This window comes from Sus scrofa, chromosome 6 (assembly GCF_000003025.6).
Source record: "Sus scrofa isolate TJ Tabasco breed Duroc chromosome 6, Sscrofa11.1, whole genome shotgun sequence".
NCBI classification, from domain to species: domain Eukaryota; kingdom Metazoa; phylum Chordata; class Mammalia; order Artiodactyla; family Suidae; genus Sus; species Sus scrofa.
The window spans coordinates 146361190-146383736 of NC_010448.4; the positions used below are offsets into that span (position 1 = coordinate 146361190).

At 38.1% G+C, this 22547-nt stretch overlaps 1 protein-coding gene and 1 long non-coding RNA gene across 6 annotated transcripts in view; one reads left to right on the top strand and one right to left on the bottom strand.

Annotated features, from left to right (window-relative positions):
• Positions 1-17216, top strand: part of LOC102162258 — a 114241-nt gene extending 97025 nt beyond the window's left edge. For 2 of the 3 annotated variants that reach the window (XR_002345460.1, XR_002345462.1), the window contains one exon: positions 12631-13044. This is a non-coding gene — a long non-coding RNA (uncharacterized LOC102162258). Of the gene's footprint in view, positions 1-12630; positions 13045-16828 lie in introns of those variants that run through there. The other variant, XR_002345461.1, reaches the window with a different exon arrangement.
• Positions 1-22547, bottom strand: part of PDE4B (phosphodiesterase 4B) — a 552844-nt gene that overhangs the window by 193928 nt on the left and 336369 nt on the right.

Below are 22547 nucleotides of genomic sequence, written 5' to 3' on the forward strand. Positions count from 1 at the left end.
CAACTACACATGTGTGCAGTTATTTTTAGTCCCTTATAATTTCTTTGTATTTTGTTGTCTGAGGAGACGTTTATCTAGGTGCAAACTTTGCAGCCATTGCAGCAAAGGGTCCCAGGTCTCAGCCTGTCTCAATAAGATAAAAAAAAACTACTACCTCCTTGAACATACAGTAAAGAAAGCAGAGGGTGGAGGTAGCGTTCCAAAAATATGGACTGGAATCTGAGCCCTGCCTTTTACAAGATGAGTACCTCAGGCAGGATCTGTAAAGTGATGACAATTACATTATGAACCTCACAGGGTTGTCTGTCAGACTTCAAGTGAAAAAATGAAAGGGATGTTTTATGAACTTCAGATGTTATAAAGATTCAGCTCTTTTCCAATCGTGTGCCATGTAGCTTGTTGGCTCAATAAGAAATGGAAGCTACCCAATCATGGTGAGTCTTTCCCTGCCAGGCCTGCTGGAGCATGAGGCCAGGGTATGCATATGAAGGGTAAAGGAGGCATTCTCCTTCTGCCAGCAGTTCCAGTGGCCAGCAGAGGAAAAAAAAATTAGAAGTTCCTGTCGTGGCTCAGTGGAAATGAATCTGACTGGCATCCATGAGGATGCAGGTTCGATCCCTGGCCTCGCTCAGTGGGTTAAAGATCCGGCATTGCCATGAGCCGTGGTGTAGGTCACAGATGTGGTTCGGATCCTGTGTTGCTGTGGCTGTGGTGTAGGCCGGCAGCTGTAGCTCCTATTCAACCTCTAGCCTGGGAACCTTCATATGTCATGGGTGCAGCCCTAAAAAGGCAAAAAGAAAGAAAGAAAGAAAGAAAAATCAGTATTTGGACACATATTTTAAGAAAAATTTCCCTGCTACAGCACGTAGAAAAGATTTCCTATAAGTTATTTTGAGGCTGAGCGTTTATCATATACTTAATGTATAATGTATTAAGCTGACAAAGCAGCTTTAAAAAAAGAAAAACATTGCCAAATGGTTTTTTTTTTTTTCCCTCCTCTGCTTCCTCCTGTGTATTTTCTCTCTGCTAAATTCATTAAAAAAAAAAAAAATACAACTGTGAGAGTTTGTCATCTTCCTTGGAAAATACTGTAACTCCGCTCATTGGGTGCCCTTCACTTAGAGCTCAGCACAAAAGGCTGCGTGTGAAGAGAGAGGAGGAAATGGGTGCCTGGTTAGACCAGCCCTGCCCCCAGGGAAAGCCAGTTCCCTTGTCACTTTCTCCTTCAGATATTCCTGGTGTGACAGACAAGCTGCATGCAGGTTATGTTATCTGAGTACCCTGGACAAATGTGGCCCATTGAGACATAATCTGCTTTTAGAAGGGCTTATGCAACTCACATTCCTTGTCTGAGGCTTTCCCACATTTCTGGATAGCCACTGACATTTTAATAATTTTTTTAAGTGCAGGGAGGCAGAAAAAGTCTGCCTATGATCCGAGAAAATATAACAGCTACCTCTCTGGAGTGAGGGCTGGCTTATGAATCAGTGTTTTTCTGTTTCTTCATTTCATTTCTGTGCAGGTTTACTAGACACTCTGGACTGGTTTGAAACCTCTCAATGACGTCAATGGGACAGAGAAATTGGAGCAGCGGAGACAGCTGCAATGCACCAAGTCTACTGAGGTTTTATTCTTTTCTCCCAGGGTGACATCTGAGACAGATATTATCAATCAAGCCCTCCTGGCTCAGTACCAAATCAAAGACACTTTATCATTCAAAGCAGTAAAAAGCTGCAATTAGCTGATCTGCTTGGCTCTTTCCCTAGGAATATCTTGTTCATGACAATTAATAATGCAATTAAAGCTAAATTAAACAAGAGAATGCTTACTAAAATATTTAATTTAAATATGGGAGTTCTTCCCTTTAGTGGTTCAATTATTAGATCATTAAAGATGACTCTCTACATAGATTTTGTATAAAAAATTCCAAACAATCAAATGATTACCTCTTTTGAAAACACTCCTAAAAGCCCAATGATAAGCTTTAGCCAGTTTCCAAAATGTCCAACGTCTAGGGGCAAAAAAAAAAAAAAAAAAAAAAAAAAAAGGTACATATAGCAAAGCTTTACCATCGTTTAGAAAAAACAAACAACAACAACAGTAAAAACTGGGACAACTGACAGGGAGGAAACCAGTGCTCTGCGAATTAACGTTTCTTTCAAAAACATTCAAAATAAACCCCAAAAGAAGAAAACAGAGCCAACCGCTTTTTTGTTTGTTAAGCACAACATATTATTTACTGACTTTTCAAGCGTCTCTTCTTAGCAATAATTTTCCTTGCCTGAGTATATAACGGCGTATTGAAATCTGAAAAAAATACAGCACTTAATCTAATTATATAGTTTTAAAGGTCTGCATTCGTTAAACTACATACGTTAAACCACTAAGGACATCCAAGGTTAATCTTAGCAAATCTAACTAATAAATATCCTGAGAACAGATTTTTTTGTTTTCAAAGTTACCTAGAAGGACTAGGCACAGAACCCTCACCAGGAAGAAAAATACAAAACTGGCTGCTCTCTGGCTCTCCTTGCTGTTTGCTGGTGTTTGTTGGCAAACAATGCTGGTGATAAAAATAAGTGCAAAGTGAACGAGAGAGAAAATTGGGGGTGAAAATCAGGGAGAAAATACTAATGTCATTCTCAAGGTGATGTAGCCAAACGGGATGGGATTCAGAGCCATTGAGTCTAGAAAGTCAAACCGGCCCAAACCAAGAAATGCAGAAAACAGTACTCTTTAGTAACTGCCTATTATCCAGGGAGCATCAGCCTTAGTATATTAGGTCATATTACAAATGCTGTATATTACTCTGTCTTAAAACAGATTCCAAAACTAGGAAAGGCCATGATGCAGGAGACTTACTATTTTAATGAGGAATACAAAAGGGAACATGTGTTTGGGTCAACTCTAAAGGTCTGGGTTAGCTAGAATAACAAATGTCTTCCCAATCAGTCATGTTTACCCAAGAATAAAGTACCAAAAGTGTTCTTCATTGTTTAGATTTAAAAAAGAAAAGTTTCTTTTCTCCACCTTCTTTCATCCATTTAGCTGTGAAACAGGCAATAAATCACAGCTAAAGCTACCAAAATATCTTGTATATTCTTTACAAAGCTGAGCTTCCTCACTGGTCCCGTCCTGAAATTTCTCCCACCATGACAGCCATCATTCCTTTATCCATTCCTTGCAAGTCAGCGTAATGGTAATGACATGGGGCCCTCAGGTCTGGTGGATGTGGGTTTGTATCCCAGCTCCATCTAAATAGGTGTCCCTAGATGACTGTGAATCTGCAAAATGATCATGAAATGAAATGACACATGAATAAATATCTTGTAGGCACTCTAAATGTGATAGCTATTATTTTTAGATGTTCATTTAAAATGTGTATTATTGTGCTCAGTGCCAGGTACCTATGTTAGGCAGTCACACACTCACACATGCACACTCACACACAAACCCGCATGCACAGAGATAATTAACACAAAATGCACAGGGTAAAACAAGCTAGCAACTTGAGAATCATTTTTACCTTCCCATCTAATCACCACTGTCTCTACCAATAAAAGCAAAGTGGGACACTGTCATAGCTGTGGGAAATGTCTTAGCCGCCATCAGTCTGCCAAATTTTACCAATGTCATAAACAAGCAAGGAACAGCCCAAGTGGTCATTCAGCCTGGAGGATTCGACCTCTTACCATTCTTGAATTGGTTTCCTCTTTATCTGGCCACAGATGATGGATTTTACGTCAATAGTATCTCTTTTCTGGATTGCCACAACAGGCTCTTAACCAGTTCTCTTGTTTTGAGCCTTACCTATGAATCACTGTCCTTTTAAAGGATGATCTGGCCCGATTCCTGCTTAAAAACTTTCATGACGTCTCAAAACTTATGTGGAAACAGTCTCTGGGTCACAGCAGACCCCATATAAGCTGCGGCTTGACTGACTTTCTAGCTTTATCCCCTTGATGCAACCTTTAATACCTACTCACGTCACTCAGTTCTCCCAACCAGCTACGCTATTTCACATTCTCATGCATTTTCTACCCTTTGTCTTCATCTTTACCTTTGGATTCCTATTATTACATGTTTTAATTACCACAGATACTTCATCAGTGGAGGGGGAAGTGGAAAACTGTTACATGGTACCTTTAGAATATGTCACCTATAGTGAATTTTTCCAAATAATATATAAGAGGATAAGAGATGTATAGATAATCTCTTCTTTTACTGTCTTAAAAAGTTAATTATAGCCAACATAGTGAGACTTGATGATATTTGAAAATTTGAATTATAAGTCCAGTTCTAAGACTTGTCCTTTGTACCGTAGAAAGTGATTTTTAACTATACAACTAAATATTTTGGATTTCCACAACATAATGTCTACCGAAGCTCGTGACAATTCTTCCAAAGCTGTGTTTACTGATCCATCATGGCATCCCATGTTTAAGAAAGGCCACAGAGTATTTCTGTTGCTTCCTTAGAAATCAACACCAGGAGTTCCCATCGTGGCACAGTGGTTAACGAATCCGACTAGGAACCATGAGGTTGCGGGTTCAGTCCCTGCCCTTGCTCAGTGGGTTAACGATCTGGCGTTGCCGTGAGCTGTGATGTAGGTTGCAGACGCGGCTCGGATCCCGCGTTGCTGTGGCTCTGGTGTAGGCCGGTGGCTACAGCTCCGATTCGACCCCTAGCCTGGGAACTCCATATGCCGCGGGAGCGGCCCTAGAAATGGCAAAAAGACAAAAAAAAAAAAAAAAAAAAGAAATCAACACCAAGAGCCTACACTAAATATCCTTGAATAGGGCTTCCTAAAATGTCACAGAGCCTGAATATTTATTACCTGGTTTTAGCATGTTATGGACACAAGCCTAAACCTGACTTATTCCTGCCTGTAGATTATGATACTTCTTACTGATAAAAAGATCTTCCAGGGCTTTGAAACTTTGCTGCTGTAATAAAGGCCACAAAGTGACCCTTAGTTTTAAAATAAAATCCTCTTCCAGGTCAAGTATTCACAAAAAGGTAAGGGGATCAAAGACCAAAACATGGGAATTCCCATCCGCCGTGGCTCAGTGGAAACAAATCTGTATCACCAGGACCACTTAGTACAGAACATCCATGAGGACACAAGTTCGATTTCTGGCCACATTTGGTGGGTTAAGGATTTGACACTGCTGTGAGCTGTGGTGTAGGTCACAGACGCAGCTCAGATCTGGTGTTGCGATGGCTGTGGCATAGGCCAGCAGCTACAGCTCTGACTCCACCCCTAGCCTGGGAACCTCCATATGCTGCAAGTGCGGCCCTAAAAACACAAAAAAACAAAAACAAAAAATAAAAAGGCTTGTCCATGGCTTGTTTCTTCAAAATCACTTGAACTCATGGAGACTCCTAAGTTCCAAGTCACACAATTACAACTCAAACACATGCACACACTCCACCCCAACACTCATACATTCTTTTAACAAGTATTTATTGAGCACTTTCTATGTGCTAGACACCATTCTGCACATGTAGGATATATCTGTTAACCAAACAGTCAAAATTCCATGTCCTTGAGAAGTTCACATTCCACCTGGGAGGATGGGGTGACGTGGGAGAAATGGGGACAGAAAATACAACAACACACATAACCATGGCATAGACTTTATCTTGCCCTGTGCCCGTCATGCCCATATCTGTCATCATTCTCTTGCATCTGCTTTGTTCTCTATCTGAAATGCCTCTTTTGTCATCTTGATAACCTCCTCAGGGAAGTCTGTGCTAGCTCTCCTTGGGGCCTCATGGAATTTTATTATAGCTCTTTGATGGCATTTCACGGATTGACTTCTAATTGACATATGTCTGTCTCTTTCAGTGGAAGTCATGTTCCTCTGAGGCAGGAACCTGGCAAAGACTAGTCTTGGGAAATACTGCATCACCAGGACCATTTAGTACAGAACATAATCAAGTAATACCCTCAATGAATAGTCACTTAAAGAATGAATGCAATTTTATTCTACAATAAAGAAAAGAAAGATTAATGGTGAGGTTAGCTAGGATTAGGATGTTTCTTTGCATACAATCCACACCAAAGTTTAGATAATACATAAATTAAGAAAGATTGTGCTTTAAATAGAACTATTTTATGTGAACTCTATTGGTATTGTTTAACTAAACGCTGCTTCAGCAGGCATGGCAATTTAAAAGCTAACTTTTAATTAGTTGATACAAATAATCGTGATAGAAATACTAATTTTAGGACTTGATTATCTTTTAAAATGCTTACTTTTATCTGTGCTATAATCATTTGGATAAGTTTAGTTAAGATGCTTATTTTCTTCAACCTTCTAATTATCACAAGAAAATTAAATTACTGTGTTACTCTGAGAAGGAAGTCCGAGCCCTCTGACTAACTTACTGTGATTGGCACAGTGGAGATTATTTTGGGGAGCTGCAATTTAAGGGGATATTCTAAGAGCAGAAGTCCCCATAGCCTTTATAGACAGTGCATACATCTCACTGCAGAGTTAGGACTATGGTTTGGTAGGTGGGACCCTGTCAAGATATCATCTGTCAGATTAGGAGACTGCTTCTTTGCCAGACATCTCCAATCTTGGAACTTCTCTTTAGTCTGTCTTCAGTTGGAGAACCTTTCCTTCATTGATTTGGCTATGCAGTTAAAGAGGAAGCTGCATTTCTGATACAGAGTGAGGCACTGGAGCAGCTAAAATCCCATCCTGCAATCAAGTGTCAGGGTAATTTTAAGTCTTCTACTCAACTGATAACTTGAGCCCCTGCCTTTAACCAGCATGTAACAATAAGTACTACAGAGCTGTTGATACTAAATAAGAACATGTTCCTTTTGACCTTTTCTCTTCTGAAACAAAAATAAAACCTTTTGCCTGACTTTTCAAGGAGATCCATTTTAGGGAAAAAGTTTATTTTTCTGCCCCAAATCTGAGGCCAATGTGTTCACACTGTTTTCGCATACCCCCGATACTTAACTTCATGCTGAATACAGCAAATATGTGATGATTGATAGATTACTCTGAGAAATATGTGCTTTTTCTTGAGCAGGCTGAATGCAGTTCCTTTAAATAGCATAGGGAGAAAGCAGTAATGTAATTCTTCAAATGTGATATACAATTTTCCTCATCACAGCAGACTCACAGGCATTTGCTCATACTGCTTGTTCTATGGCTAAAGTCTCAAGAGAAAGATAATGTCTCCAGCCCAGAAAAAAACATGAAAATATTTTCTGGAAGCCTTGGATGTTTATACGCCATCTAAATAAAATATTTGTTGATCGAAATGAGTTTTTCTGCTATCTACCTATCAGCAAATACCAGTAAAAGATAATGTATTTGAAGTTTTTATGAGTATTCAAATTTTACTGGTTTTGAACTTCATCACAGGGACCTGGTCTTGGGCACATTTTTTTTCTCTTGGGTAATTAAAGCAAGGGGTCTTCCTTGAGATAAAAAACAAAAAGAGTATCTTTCATAAAGAATTGCACAGAGGATTGTAACCTAATGATTGGCAAAAATTAGCTCTTGAACACTAGTTTCTGTGCGGTGTTTAGCAGTGACAGATACACTCTGTCAGGCTCTATAGATTTTCTATACTGTTTCAAAGATTGACTAGTGTTTACTGATGTCTGGAAACAGTCAAGATCACAACTTAGCTTCTAATACGATTGCCTTGGGAGCCAACACTGTTTCAGTATAAGCCCGTAATCCCACCTACTAAACATACTAAATGTAGGTAGGTATGCCTTGCTTTAGGGAACCACATAGTACAAAATATATGTTTATAAAACAAAAAATTGGGAAGTGATTTTACTATAAAAATAATTCCTATTGCTGAAGGATTTCCCTAGGGTTCCTTTAAAGTTTAGTTCCTCTGGTGCATTTAAGGGATTGTTTACATATAAGTAATTGATATAAGTGTAATTGAAAATGTAGTGCCTACTTTTATTTTCTCACTTGAATTCACTGTTAACTATAGTTCAATAGGGAAAAAAAATGTAGGTAAAGTGACTAAAAAAATTATGTCAGTCAAACGAGCTCAACTACAAAAAAATAACTTTATACTTAATTCTTAAAGCATTGATAAAAAGAGAAAAATCTTATCAGGGCCAATAAAGGTATTCCAGGCACGTCTCCATGGCTTTAACTGTTGAACCTTGAAAATATTTTAGCACACACAATTCAACAGTTTAATTGTGACACTGCATTTTGATCACTGCAAATTGCCATTCAAGAGCAGACTAAGCCATTATCAGACACAACCTAGAATAGATTTATAAGGAGATCCTGCTGAATAGCATTGAGAACTATGTCTAGATACTCATGTCGCAACAGAAGAAAGGGTGGGGGAAAAAACTGTAACTGCAATGTATACCTCTAAGGATGACCTGACCCCCTTGCTGTACAGTGGGAAAATAATAATAAAAAAAAAAAAAAAAAGAGCAGACTAAGCCATTGGGACACCTCAAAGATTATTCTAAACACAAACAGAACTTTCTTTAGGTTTAGCAAAACTTGCCTAGATTTTTTCATTCAAAAACAGAATATGACTCTACTTCTATGGAAGACCACCTTGCTTTCATAGAAATCACTCCATCCAGGTTCTGCCTCCAGGCTGGCTCCACACAATGGCCTATGTCCGTCTCTGCTTTAAGACCCTTAATGGTCCTGTGTAGCTTTTAGAATAAAGTTGAAGTTATTATGAGGGCTTATATGACTCTGTCTGTCTTTTCAGCATAGGCAGCTCTTTCCCTTCTTATGATTAGGAACAGTAACAGCTTTTTCCCCAAATGAATCATGCTCAGCTGTGTTATGCCTGGAAGGTCTTTCTTCCATCCTCTGTCGAGTTATGACCTATTTATCCATCAGAAGTCTAGTTATGAGTCACCTCCTTTATGCCCCAATCTGATATAGGTGAATCCAAAGCAGGCAATAACATACCCTACTGTTTTAACACATTAATTATTATAATCAGTGGTTTATTTGTGGGTTTACTCTATCTGATGGTTATACAACTTTGGGTCTCAGAAGCCTGGCACAGTACTTAGAACATAATATGACCTTAATAAATGTATGTTGGAAAGATAAATGAATCAACCATATCAAAGGATAAGTGGAATTTTTTAGAAATTGATTTGAACAGTATCATTACTAAAAAAAAAAAATCTGCTGGATTTTTTTTTTAACAAAATGCTAACTAACTTATAAACACTGTGAAGGTGATGAGACAGGGAATAAAGAGACTAATATTTGTTGAGTTAATTATTTGTTGAGTTAATTAGCACTGTGCTAAGTGCTTTTCATCTCATTTAAATACCACAATCAAAAAGTACCTGCAAAAGAATGGGTATACAGAGTTCTCATCGTGGTGCAGTGGAAATGAATCCGACTAGGACTGAAGTTAAACTTACGGACATGAAGTTGCAGGTTTAATCCTTGGCCTTGCTCAGTGGGTTAAGGATCTGGCGCTGCCGTGAGCTGTGGTGTACGTCGCAGATGTGGCTCAGATCCTACATTGCTCTGGCTGTGGTGTAGGCAAGTAGCTGTAGCTGTGATTTGACTCCTAGCCTGGGAACCTCCATATACCACTGGTGCAGACCTAAAAAGTGAAAAAAAAAAAAAAAGAATGGATATATGTATATGTATAACTGAATCATTTTACTGTACACCTGAAACTAACACAACATTATAAATCGACTATACTTCAATTTAAAAAAACACTAAAAGAAGAGTAAAGAAAATCATAATGAGACATAATATCTATACTATTTTTCACATTTCACTCTTAATATAACCGTATTTATTCAGTACTTTATATGTGCCTGTAACTGTATTAGGTGATTCATATCATTCACTTAATTTTCACAGCATTTCAAGGGACCCATTATAACTTTATTTACAAATAAGAAAATTAGCACTCAGACCTTCCCAAACTCATAGAGTTGATAAACAATGAAGCTGAAATTCTCACCCACACTGATCTGGTTCTCTAGACAGTGTTTATTTCACTGGAACATCCCATCACTCAAACCATTTTCCAGAGGTTATGAATATTAACAGGTGCTCCATCCTCCAAAAAGGTTTTATGGTTAGATAGATTTAAAATACTTTTTCCCTTTTAAAATATATCCTATTTTAGAAATTCCCAATGACATTAGTTGTATATCACAGCTCTGAATCCATTAAGAAATCTGCTAACCATTTTCCAGTTTTAGGAAACCACCTTCGTTTAATTTCTTCACAGACCACTACTGTTACACTCCATAAAGTTCACAACTACCTTCAACTGAAGTTACACTAAAATAGGGAAAAAGGGGTTCTTTTCTGATCCCAACCAATTTTAAATTTCATTTTTGATGGGAAAATGAAAAATTCTAAGTTGCTTTTCCTTTCGTGAGCCCTTTGTTTTTTAATTGACCCTAAGGGGAAAAAAATAGGATCGGGAAAAATTGTGGTCTTATTTATGAGAACTAATCATGCTCCAAGTTGAAAGTATTTTTCTTTTCTGATTGACTCATCAGTACCACCAAAAGTATTTATTGAATGGATTGCCTGAAACCTGTGCTAGGCACTAGGCAAAAAATTATGCCAGCCATAATTTCTGCCCCCTAGAAACCCTGACATTCAGAGAGTTGGAAAATTAAATCTCCAAATAAACAGTGACTATGTTTAAAATGTGTACTCACATTCCTTCTGTTCTGATGTAAATCTGGAACTATGAGATGATACAAGGTTAAATCACTATAAAATCACACAAATCATTGGTTCTAGTTTGTAACACCCATTGCCTCCCATGTACCCATAATTCCATGTTTCTTACTGTCTCAACACGAAGACACAGCTCACAATGACATATTTAAACAATGCAAAGTATGCTACCTCTTTCCCATAGCTCTAAACAGTAAGATTTTTAAAATACGCAACTAATTGCATTAGTCACATAAAAATATATATTTGAGAATGGCTAAAACATCTTTACAATTTGTAATAACTGAGCATTAAGCTTTTCCAAAAAATCTTCCTTTAAACTTCAAGCTGAGAAAAAATTTACCCTGGCCTGAGGACACAGGTAATTTATTCTTACAGAAAAATTTCACTCAATTCCCTATGTACTACCCATATAACCTGGAAAAAAAAAATACAAGGTAAAGAACTTTTACCAGATGAAGGTACGCAAAGTATATTTTCCTGAAAATCAGAAAATTTTACAAAGCATAGATTTTTTTCCCTAGTCTTTTTGCTTATATTTTTAATCTCTCATTATTCGATGATTTTAAATATGAAATCATGTCCCAGCTCTATTCTTGAACCATCAGTTAAAGGTTGTGGTTCCACAGCATTACCAACACCTACCATATCCACGAATGTCTCCGGGGAGCAGGCAAATCTCTAACCTGCAACATTCTGAAGGGCTGTGATCTCTCAGTATCCCACCTCTCAGGAACTTAGTGCATTTTCGTTCATTTCCCTGTGTTCTTGCTGCCACATAGTTTTTGCTTAGCTCTTTGTCCTTTTAATTTTCTTTCCGACGGCATGCCACTTCCCATTGCAGCGTCGATATCATTTTCGATATGAATACAAATGACTTAGCAATCAACATGGAAGCATTCAACTGGAACATCATCAGTAGTTTCCCTTAGACCTCAAATGAGAAAATCGATCTGCAGTCAAATCTGAGTGATAGCTTCCCATGGTGAGTGTAGCATTTCTTCCAATTTACCTCAGAAAAGGAAAGCAGTTGAGTTCCTAAAATGCTCGAAAAAACTCCCTTTAAACAGTATCCTCTGTTTTCTCTCTCACTTTGCATTTTCTCCTTCGTGCCTGGTGATGTGTCAGCATGTTTTCAGGTTTTCTTTTAACTGAGGGAGTGATCAGATTAATCAAAGACAATTCTCTCTCCTACCTTTTGCACCGCGTTTGGAGCTATCAAACCTCCCGTCTGACTCGTTCTGCATTGTTTAGCCCATTCGGAGCACGATGAAAGAACACCTAACTCACAGGGTCAGATTTCCCGAATGACATGTTAGACCACAGCAAAGGAGGAAACCCGGGAGAGATTATAAGTCCTTTTCATCACAGGAGATTACAGAGCAAAGAAAATGTCTATGTTACACAAAGAAATAACAGTGTGACTGGAATAACAAATTCAACTTTGCTCAGGTCTGGGATCAAGATCCCTGACTTCTCTGAGCATGCCGGTGTGTATTTAAACTTCTAGCTCCAGCCCTGGGAAGACTGGCCTTTAAGCAGATACAATAGCCCTGGAAGGCCCCTGGGATCATCGTTAACACAGCGTAGCCATCACAGGTTCAAAGATCCTCAGATCCCGAAGAACTAAAGGCATCTCCCAGAGTGACAAATTATACGCCAAAGATGTTCAACAGAAAAGACAAGGGTCTCAGCATCCTGGATCTCTGAGCGGAATGTGACCATGGTTATGGCTCACACTGACAAACGCTGGTTTGCAATCAAATGAGAAGACGTGTCTGAATAGCTTTCCCTTTGTCTCTTGTTATAGGATTTAGTCTTACTTAACGTCCTTTCGGATCCTGATAATCCTGTATTTTAACTGGATCTGTGCTACTAAAGGGATATCTGACGTCTTTTATTTCAAATCTGCCTCTAGATTTCAACTTCCAAAATCTCACCACGCCTCAGAGAAACTGACCTAAGAAAGGATTCATCTTATGCAATTGCAGCAACAGGTATAGATTTATATATAACAGGTATGTATATATAATAGGTGTACACACAACACACACACACACACACACACACACACACACACACACACACACATATATATGTGTGTATTCACAGATGGTCAAAAGTTAGACATGAAAACCACTTTTCTAACCAGACTTCGTCTCATATCTTGCCCCCCACCCCCACCCCCGTCTGTTGTCAAAATAGCAGCCAGAGTAATTCCTTAAAAACCTAACTCAGGTCCCATCATTCATCAGCCGAATACTTTCTGGTCGGTTCCCCTTTGTTTCAAAGTGAGAATCAAAGTCCTTACAATGGTGTACGAGGCCTTAGATATAATCCCCATGAGCTCCCCAGCCCCACTGCTGGCTAAATGCCCCCTTTCTCACTATTTGAGCTTGTGCAGGCCCTTTGCTGATTCTAGAAGATGCCAGGCATGCTTCCACCTTGATGGGTATTTTCTCAATCTAAAACGCTCTTCCTCAATTCCCTCTATGGCCCGTTTCCACACTTGAAGTCATTGTTCGAAAGTCCCCTTGTTATAAGGCCTACCCTGACGCCCCTACTGTGGCACTCTCTTTTACCTTGCTTTATTAGTTTTTGAGCACAGCATTAGTCAGCTTCTTACATACACAGTTCATTTATTACATGCATTCTCCCACTAGAATGTGACTCCAAGAGGAACAAGATTCCTGGTGCTTTACTGAGTGCTTATTTTAGTGCTGAGCACAAAGCAGGTGCTCAATCAATATTGATTGAAAATTAATTCATTAATACATGAATTAAAAACTAGTGCCAGTCCACAGGCTTACAACCAACAAGAAAGAAGGGAATTGGACCTGTTTGTAATTAAATAGAAGTGGTTTTCATGAAAATAATATTTGGGGTCAATATGAATGTTCCTGTAACTCTCTATAGGAAAAGGCTTTATTTTCTCTTGTGATTTAGGAAGCAGTGTAATTGCTGAGAACGATGAAACAGAGAAGAGAGAGGCGCTGGGGAATGTGGTTTATTTAATCCAATCAGGCAGCATGATGGATTTTGAAAATGCTAATAAAGGATTGTTTTTGGCTTATGAAGGAAATATAAAATTAGCAAAGGCTATCTGGGAAGACTTGATAAGGGGAATTTTAAAAATGGCATGTGTCTAATTCACTATCACAACCATAGCAAGAGACTATGCTTTCACTCTTGGAATTAGAAAAAAAAAAAAAAAAAGGCACCTTATATTCTTTTTCAATTCCATAGGATTATCAAAAAGCTTAAGTTTCCTTTTTTTTTTTTAAATAAAAGCAGCTTTATTGAGATATAACTCACATGCCATAAAATTTAACTTTATCAAGTGTCTAATTTATTGGTTTTAGTATATTCACAGTTGTGCAACCATCACCACTATCCAATTTTAGAAAAATTTCATCACCCTGAAAAGAAATCCCATCTCCATTTACCTCTCCTCTAGCCCCTGGCAACCACTAACCTACTTTCTGTTTCTATGGATTTGCCTATTCTGGATATTTCATATAAATAGAATCATACAATATGTGGCTCTTTCACTTAAAGATTTTCAAGATTCATTCATGTTGTAGCATGTGTCCGTACTTCATTCTTTTTTATTCCATTTTATGACTAAATCACACTTGATTTCTGTTGATTGCTGTTTGAATTGTTCCTACATTTTGGCCATTACATATAAAAATGCTTCTGTGAACACTCATGTACACATTTTTGCGTGCATGTACATTTTCATTGTTCCTGGATGTGCATCTAGGAGTGAAAATTGCTGAATCATTTCATAATTCTATTATGCTTTACATTTTGAAAAATAACCAAACTTTCCAAAGCGGCTGCACCCTCTTACAACATCCTCAACAGTGCATAAGGGTGCCAGTTTCTCTACATCCTCTCCGATATTTGTTATTGCCTGTCCTTGCCATAGCCACTTTGGTGGATGTGAGGTGGTATCTGATTGTGGTTTTGATTTACCTTTCCCTAATGACTACTGCTGTTGAGCATTTTTTCATGTGGTTATTGGTCATTTGTATATTTTCTCTGGTGAAATGTCTATTCAAAAAAATCTTTTGTCCATTTTTAAACTCAATTATTTGGGTTTTTCTTGTGGATTTATAAAAGTTCTTCACGTATTCTGGAAATAACTCCCTTAGAAGATTTATTAAGTTACACGTATTTTCTCCCAGTCTAACGGCTGCCTTTTTATTTCTTAATGGTGTCCTTGGAAGCATGAAAGATTTTGATCTTAATGAAGCTCAAGGTCATAATTAATAAGATAAAATGGCAGTGCATGGATTCGAATGCAAGTTAAATAAACTAAGTTTGAGAGACACAGCTTGCTCACGGTCACTCATCAGAAAATCCCAGAGTTTGGGCCCAAACCGAAGTCCTCTGACTCGACTGAATGTGCCTATAACAGATATTGTTGTCTTTTCATAAAAGCTGAACTATTTGTAGTAGAATTCTTTACTACGGGGAAAAAAACCAGTGTGTCTGCAAAATATATTACTCTAGGATTATGTCAGCAAAATGGCTTTCTTTTGGCTATTAAAGCATGTCTTGCTGATGGAGTGGATCCTGGCTTCCAGCTAAGAGGGCTGGGCAGCATCAGAAAATAAATGGAAGAAAAAAGATGGCAGAGTCTTGCATACTCATGGACAAATACATCTTTATGTTTGTGCTTAAAGCTCAAAAGGAATAAGAGCAACAGGGAATAAAATGTTATCTGAGAGCACAAAGACACGTAGGCCATCCATCAACAGCTAACAGCATGAAAGACTCCAAACAACCTCGCCTGAGCTGGCCATTTCATTTAGTCATAAGTCATGCACCAGTGCCGGGTGGAGATCTTCCCAGGCTAGTGCTGAAAATCTGAAGTGTGATGGGCAGCTGGACAGCCTTTAAGTACTTAAATGGGGCAGCACTTATTTTATTTCACTAAGTTTTAACCTCACTAGTTTTAAGTGACATTTAAAAAAAATATTTCACTCAGAAGCAATTTTACATGCTGAAACATAATTTAATTGGTTCAAGTATCTTGTGATAAATGTGGCTCTGAACAAAATCTTACAGATGAAAGAACCTGAAAAGCTATATCCAAGCCATCTCCTTACACGGGTATTTCTTGGATAAAAAATACTAGAATCTATACTATTTGACCTAGATATAGTCAAAGCAGTAATGATTAATAGTAGTAAAAAACAATAATTATTATTATTAATTAATCATAGTTACTGTTCTTACCACTTACTGGTAATAAGAGTACTATTACTAAAATGATAGTGATAGATTAATAATGATAACAGTAGTAATTATTATTATTACTATTACACAGAGCTTTGATGTTTAGAAAGTGCTTTCACATATATCATCGCATTTAGTCCTCATCACAATCTCCTGAGCGTAAGTATCCTTATCTTCATTTCATAGATAAGGACACTGAGATTCAGATTCAGTTTCAACAAATATCAGTGTATAAGGCAGAATGCTAGGTTTGGCCACCCACACAATCTTATCAACACTCACAACACCATCTGAGGTGTGTATTGTTAATTCTGTTCTGCAGACGAGTCTCAGGGAGAACTGAAAGTTGTCCAATCCCATAGTGAGTAGGAGACAGTAAAAAATTTGAGCACAACTTTGTTTTCAACTCTAAGGTAGTGTTCTTCCGGTAAGAAACCATAGTTCCTAAGATAATGTTTATAAATAAAACTATACAACAAAAAGTTTTCATGGTAGTTATAAAGATGGGAAGTCGCACTTTCTAAACCTCAACAAGAAAAACAACAATGGCAATAAAAATAAAAATGGGTTACAATCACTGAACACTTACTACATGTCAAACATTGGGTTAAGTAAGTAAGAACCTTGAACTTATTGTCATTTAATCCTTTTAACATCCCTATATTATTACCTCAAGCTAAGACATTGAAAACTGAAATTAAGAGATGCTCGTTAACTGACCCATGACCAGAGTATGGCAAATTGACTCCAAGTCACGTTGAATTGGGTCTTCTGTCTCTCACAAACAAAAATTCAATAGATAATTCATCCAACCATTATCCCAATGACTGGTGGTAACCGTTAGTTCATGTCTCTATTTATCTTAGATCTAGCACCACCTCATCCACAAATTGTGACCGGATGCCGGTATAGACTGGGCAGCAAGCTGGGATCTGGAATCACAGAACAGAGAGAAGCTAGCTGGCTTACCCAAGATTGGATGTATGCTCTGATAAAACATACCAGCTCTGTTAGATACTAATCCCAGATGACAGAATTGACAGAGTATGGAACAGTCTCTTTCCTTTGCCTGGAAGCCACAGATTGTTAGATTCTACATGTGTGTGAGATTAAAGGGTCACTAGAATGACAGAAAACAAAGTAGGCAAGTCCATGAACCTTACTGCTGAAGAATCTTGTGAAAGCACAGCTTGTCCTGTGCATTTATTTTCCATTAATGATAAAGTGAGGAGGTAGAAAATCCTTAAGGCTTCAAGGCACCTCCGCACTGACCATTTTGTACCATAAAAGCATGGAGCTTCCAAAGACCCTCACAAGGAGTTCTCATTGTGGCTAAGAGGGCTAAGGACCTGACATTGTCTCTGAGTATGATGGTTGGATCCCTGGCCTGGCTTATTGGGAAGGATTCAGCATTGCTACAAGCTGCGTCACAGGTCACAGAGGCAGCTTGGATTTGGCCTTGCAGTAGCTGCAGCTGCAACTCAGATTTGACCCCTAGCCTGGGGAACTTCTATATGCTGTAAGTGAGACCATAAAAAGAAAACAACAGCAACAACAACAAAACAGTACCAACTCTGACAAGAGCACCTTTTTTCTTTATCTTTTTTTTTTTTTTTTTTTTTTTTTTTTTTTTTTTTTTTAAGCAGTCGAAAGTGCTTGGATTAAAACTAGAGCCATTTGATGAATAACTCCTTGGCATTGATAAGTACCTACACTGCCAGTGATGAGTGTTAAGGGCTTTATATAGTTTCTCATTTAATTCTTCAAAGAATCTTATACTTTTGATACCATTAACCCCATTTTAAAGACAGCGGGACCACAGATGCAAGGGATTAAGTTACCTGCTGAAGGTCACAAAACTAGTTAGCAAACTTAGGATTCCAGCCCATATGTGTTGAGCTTTAAAGCCCTTGTTCTGCACTATTCAAAGCCTAAGTAGAATATCAGTCCCACCACCTACTAGCTGTGTGTCCCTGAATAAGTCATTGAAACAAGTGAGCCTCAGGATCTTCATCTTTAAATGCAAATAATAATACAGCTGCTGTGATGATGAAAGACAAACAGGTAAAATATAAATAATATCATACCATCGTCTTCATAGGTTTGGTAGATAACTTAGAAGGTTTGAGATGAAAACCCCCAGTAAACAACAAAATACCGTATATATACAAATGTAACTATCATTGGAACATCTATGGAAAAGATATTCTAAAAAGATGAACTGATTTTCTTATTCAAAGACCTGAGTGTTAAACCAGAAATGCACTCAGAGTATGATTATCCTGAAACTTTAGACTTGGGCAGTTATCAAAAGGCTTCCACAGGAGACCCCTTCCCAGCACCCAAGCTAAGAACACATTCCAAAGAAAACAAAGGCCACTCTGTGTGCATGTGTGTGTGTTTCTGTTCGGGTCTGCACACCTGTGCCTGTCTGTGCTTGTTGGTGCTGACATGAGCTTCACTGCCCTAATTTTACCTCTCAGTGTGGTCATCTAGGGAGCTCCAGATGTTCTGTGGGAGTCGTCAAGCGCCCTATGTGAACGCTAAAAACAAAAAGGTGCTCATGGCCACTACTGCAAAAGAATGTGTTTCCAAGATTTGGGAGTACATATTAAAATTTGCAAGAAAAAAAAATAAGAACTGCTTTTTCATCTTTCAAAAGGTTGGCTGTTTCTGGATATTTTTAAATTCCTTCCTAACAGTGCACACATGTCCTTTAGGATAGGACTCTGATCTGGAAATAATAACATATTGATGCTCTGACAGCACCACTCTGGAATTATTGCTGGAGGGCTGGAAGCCAACTTGGCTTCTGATCATGAGAGTTAATGGAGAACCTCCTCTTGATGGTTCTTTGTTTTTATATTTAAATAAATCTTAGAGGCACAGTCAGTATAATTAGATCTTTAGAAGCACTAAGATCTTTAGAAAACTTTCCACGAAGAAAAAGAAAAAAAGATCTCAGAGTTGATTGAATCCAACTTGGTCATTTTGCAAATAAAGAAACTTAAACAGAGACTTGCGTGGGGACTCTAGGGTAGCTAGAAATTTTTCTCTACAACTATATTAGATACTGATCTCCATCAAAAAGCAAACGAACAACAGCAAGAACAAATCCCTAAGCAGACTGTGCCAAGTGTTAAATCACTGGCTCAATGCTAACTCCTTTGGAAGGGAAAAAGCTGGATCAGTGTGGTAGGGTGGACAACAGAGCAGGGGGTGGTGGTTAGATACCTACAGACCTGAATTTAAATCTCATTTAGCCACTTAATGGGTAACAAATAATTTATTTTCTATCTACCTTAGAGAAAGGTTCACATCTATAACATGGAAATAATACACTGCCTTATTTAGGGCTCCAGTAATTGCAACTGCCAACTATGGCATAAAAATAGCTAGAAGTGGGAGTTCCCATTGTGATGCAGTGGAAACAAATCTGACTAGTATCCATGAGGATGCAGGTTCAATCCCTGGCCCTGCTCAGTGGGCTGGGGCTATAGTGTTGCCGTGAGCTATAGCTATAGCTCTGATTTGACCCCTAGCTTGGGAACTTCCATGTATAGATGTGGCCCTAAAAAAAAAAAAAATATATATATATATATATATATATATATATAAGCAAAAAAGAGGAAACCATTGGTTCATATAACGGAGCCATTAAGATGACTGAGAGAGTAGAGAGAGTACCAACTTCGAGGAAGACAGAATAGAAGGATTCCAACACCTTTAGTTCTGTCTCTGGTGTGTTTCTATCTTCTCTGTATGTCAAGTAAACTCTCCCAGTCTGGCTGCTTCTAGTGGGATGTGTTATGGGCCATGACTTACGGCCTTGTGGTTTGAGGTAAGAACATATTTTTCCCCTTTTAGCACTCACTATAAAAATCCCACGTGGGGTCTCTAACAGGTCCATTTTTGGTCACATGATAAGTCTCTGGCCAGCAGTTGGGAAGCGGTATGCACATTCTTTATTAAAACATCCAGGGTTTGTACTGTATAAAATAAATGATTAATGAGGACCTACTGCATAGTACAAGAAAATCTACTCAATAATTTGTAATAACCGACATGAGAAAAAAGGAATGTATATATTTATATGACTAATTCACTTTGTTGTATATTTGAAACTAATGCAACATTGTCAGTCAACTGTACTCCAATAAAATTAAATTTAAAAAAAAAAAAGAAAAGAAATCCAGTGTTTGGATGAGGAAGAGGCACTTACTAGAAAAAAAGAGGGAGCTATTGTGAACAGGACAAAAATCTAGATATTTACTTCAAATGCCTACCTCAGGGATGCAAAGATCATATGAGATAACAATTTCAAATGCTGGGCAGATAGTGAGTGCACAAAAAATGGCAGCCACCCTATCCTACTGTAAGTCTTCTTGAAGTTATATGAAATGTCTTCCAGGCAACGGTGAAGAACACTGAATCTGCAGGCAATAAAGGCATGTAGAAGTTCTTAAAGAAATTTCTACAGGGGTAAAAGAAGATTCACTTTTCAAGTGCCAGCCTCCAGATTACTCAATCCTGTATCCAAGATACTATTATCTATGAACTTTACAAGGAGATCAACTGAAGAGGCTTTAAAAAAACTTGTGTCTCCTCTTCTGCTCTTATAGTTTCACCAGGTTGAAAATTTAATATCAGAATTCCTATTTTTTAGAGTGCATTCTTCTGCCACTCTTGGCACTGTGCTTAAATCTACCCAGTGAAGCATTAATGGGAGGTTATTCTGAGCTAATGGGATGCTACTGATGTTCCAATCACAAGTCCACACCACTCCAACCCAAACTGCAGTGACCTAATGCTCGAATATGATGCATCTTCATGTATCTAGAAGAATCCGAAATCAAATTATCAAAATGTTTCCTCAGAATATTCTGGAGACATCCCCAAATGGAAAGATGATCATAATAGAGTTCCCAGAGCAGGGATCAGGTCCAAGCCACAGTTGTGACCTATGCCACAACCTGGGATCCTTAACCAACTGTACTGGGTCAGGGATCGAACCTGCGTCCCAGTGCTCCAAAGACACCACCAATCCCATTGTGCTACTGCAGGAACTCCAAATGATCATTTTTTAACAAGGCTTTTGGATTATGGAAAGCACTCAACCTCTAGTCAAGAGGTTTATATTCAAGTTTCATACTCCCATTCAACAACTATTTGTTGGGCACCCTGAAATTATACGGTGCTTGGACTTATGCGTTAGTGAAGAAAGGAGGGACTATAAAGAATCAAGCAATTATGTAATATATTGGCAGGTAAGTGAATAAGGAAAAGTGAGGTGGGTTGAGGGACATGGGATTGTGGGGAAGGGATCACCTTTGAGTAGAATCAGAAGGAATTCAGGTAGTGAGTGAATCATGGGAAAATGTGGTAGAAGAATATTCCAGACAGGACTAGTACATGCACATACTTTAAGGTAAAGAAATAAACTTGGAAAGGCAGAAGCTAGATCAGGTAGAAGAGGTTCTGAAAGAGACTTAATTAGAATGAGAAAGGAATCCCGAAAGGTCGTTTTGCATTTAACAGGACTACTCTACTCTGGCTGTTCAGCCAGAAAGGGGAAAGAAAGGGAGCAGAGAGCCCTGTTGGAAGGGCATTTCAGAACACTAGGCTGGTGATAATGGTGACTTCGCTAAATTGGTAAAGGTAGAGGTGGTAATAAGTAGTAAGATCGCAGGTAACATTTGGAAAGTAGAGACAATAAGATTTATTGACTAATGAAATGCTGGGACTGAGGAAACAGTGACAACTCATGAGCTTTGCTATAGAGGAGGAGACACAGAGTTTGCTTCTGATGAGGAATATGAGTTTGAGAGATGGACTCTTAAGGATGGAAATACTGTACGTTCTTTATACACTGAAGATACTGGTCCAATGGAAATTGAGAAATTGAAGTTTCTATGAGATAATAAATGTGAATGTACTTTGTAAATTAGAAAACTCAAATTTCAGGTGTTTAATAATTTGACCTAAATGAACATTCACAGTCCAACCTTTCATAACCTACATCTGAAAAAACATTGCATCATATCCCTTCTATAAATATTTATGATGACATCATAAACACTTCCCTGATTACTTCTTGTTTGCATTCAATTCACAAGACTTGCTTTGTTAGCCACAATAATAGCTATTGAGTTTGAGAAAGGATGAAATTGTTCATGTACCAATGAACTCATCCTTTTAGGTTCCTTTCATTCACCCATTTCTCTTGGATCTGAAGCCAAATAAAAACACAAATGCCACATTTTAAACCACTCTAGCAAGAACATACCAAATGCTTATGACATAGAAGGCAATAGTAAGTTTTGTGAGATTTACAGATTAGTTAGATTAATACCATTTAGACATCTTATCAACCTGTTTCTTAGACTCATCTTATATCCTATACTTTGCATTTCTACTGATTCTGCCATGTATAAAGACAAGGACATGAAACAGCATAATGTATTTCATGAATGGCTTTGGCTTTGTAAAAGCATAAAGTACAAGAAATTGGGCAGGGGCAGGAAATAAAACTTAAGAAGTGGGCAATAAATATCTGCGTACTAATTTGGATGGTAAATGTCATTC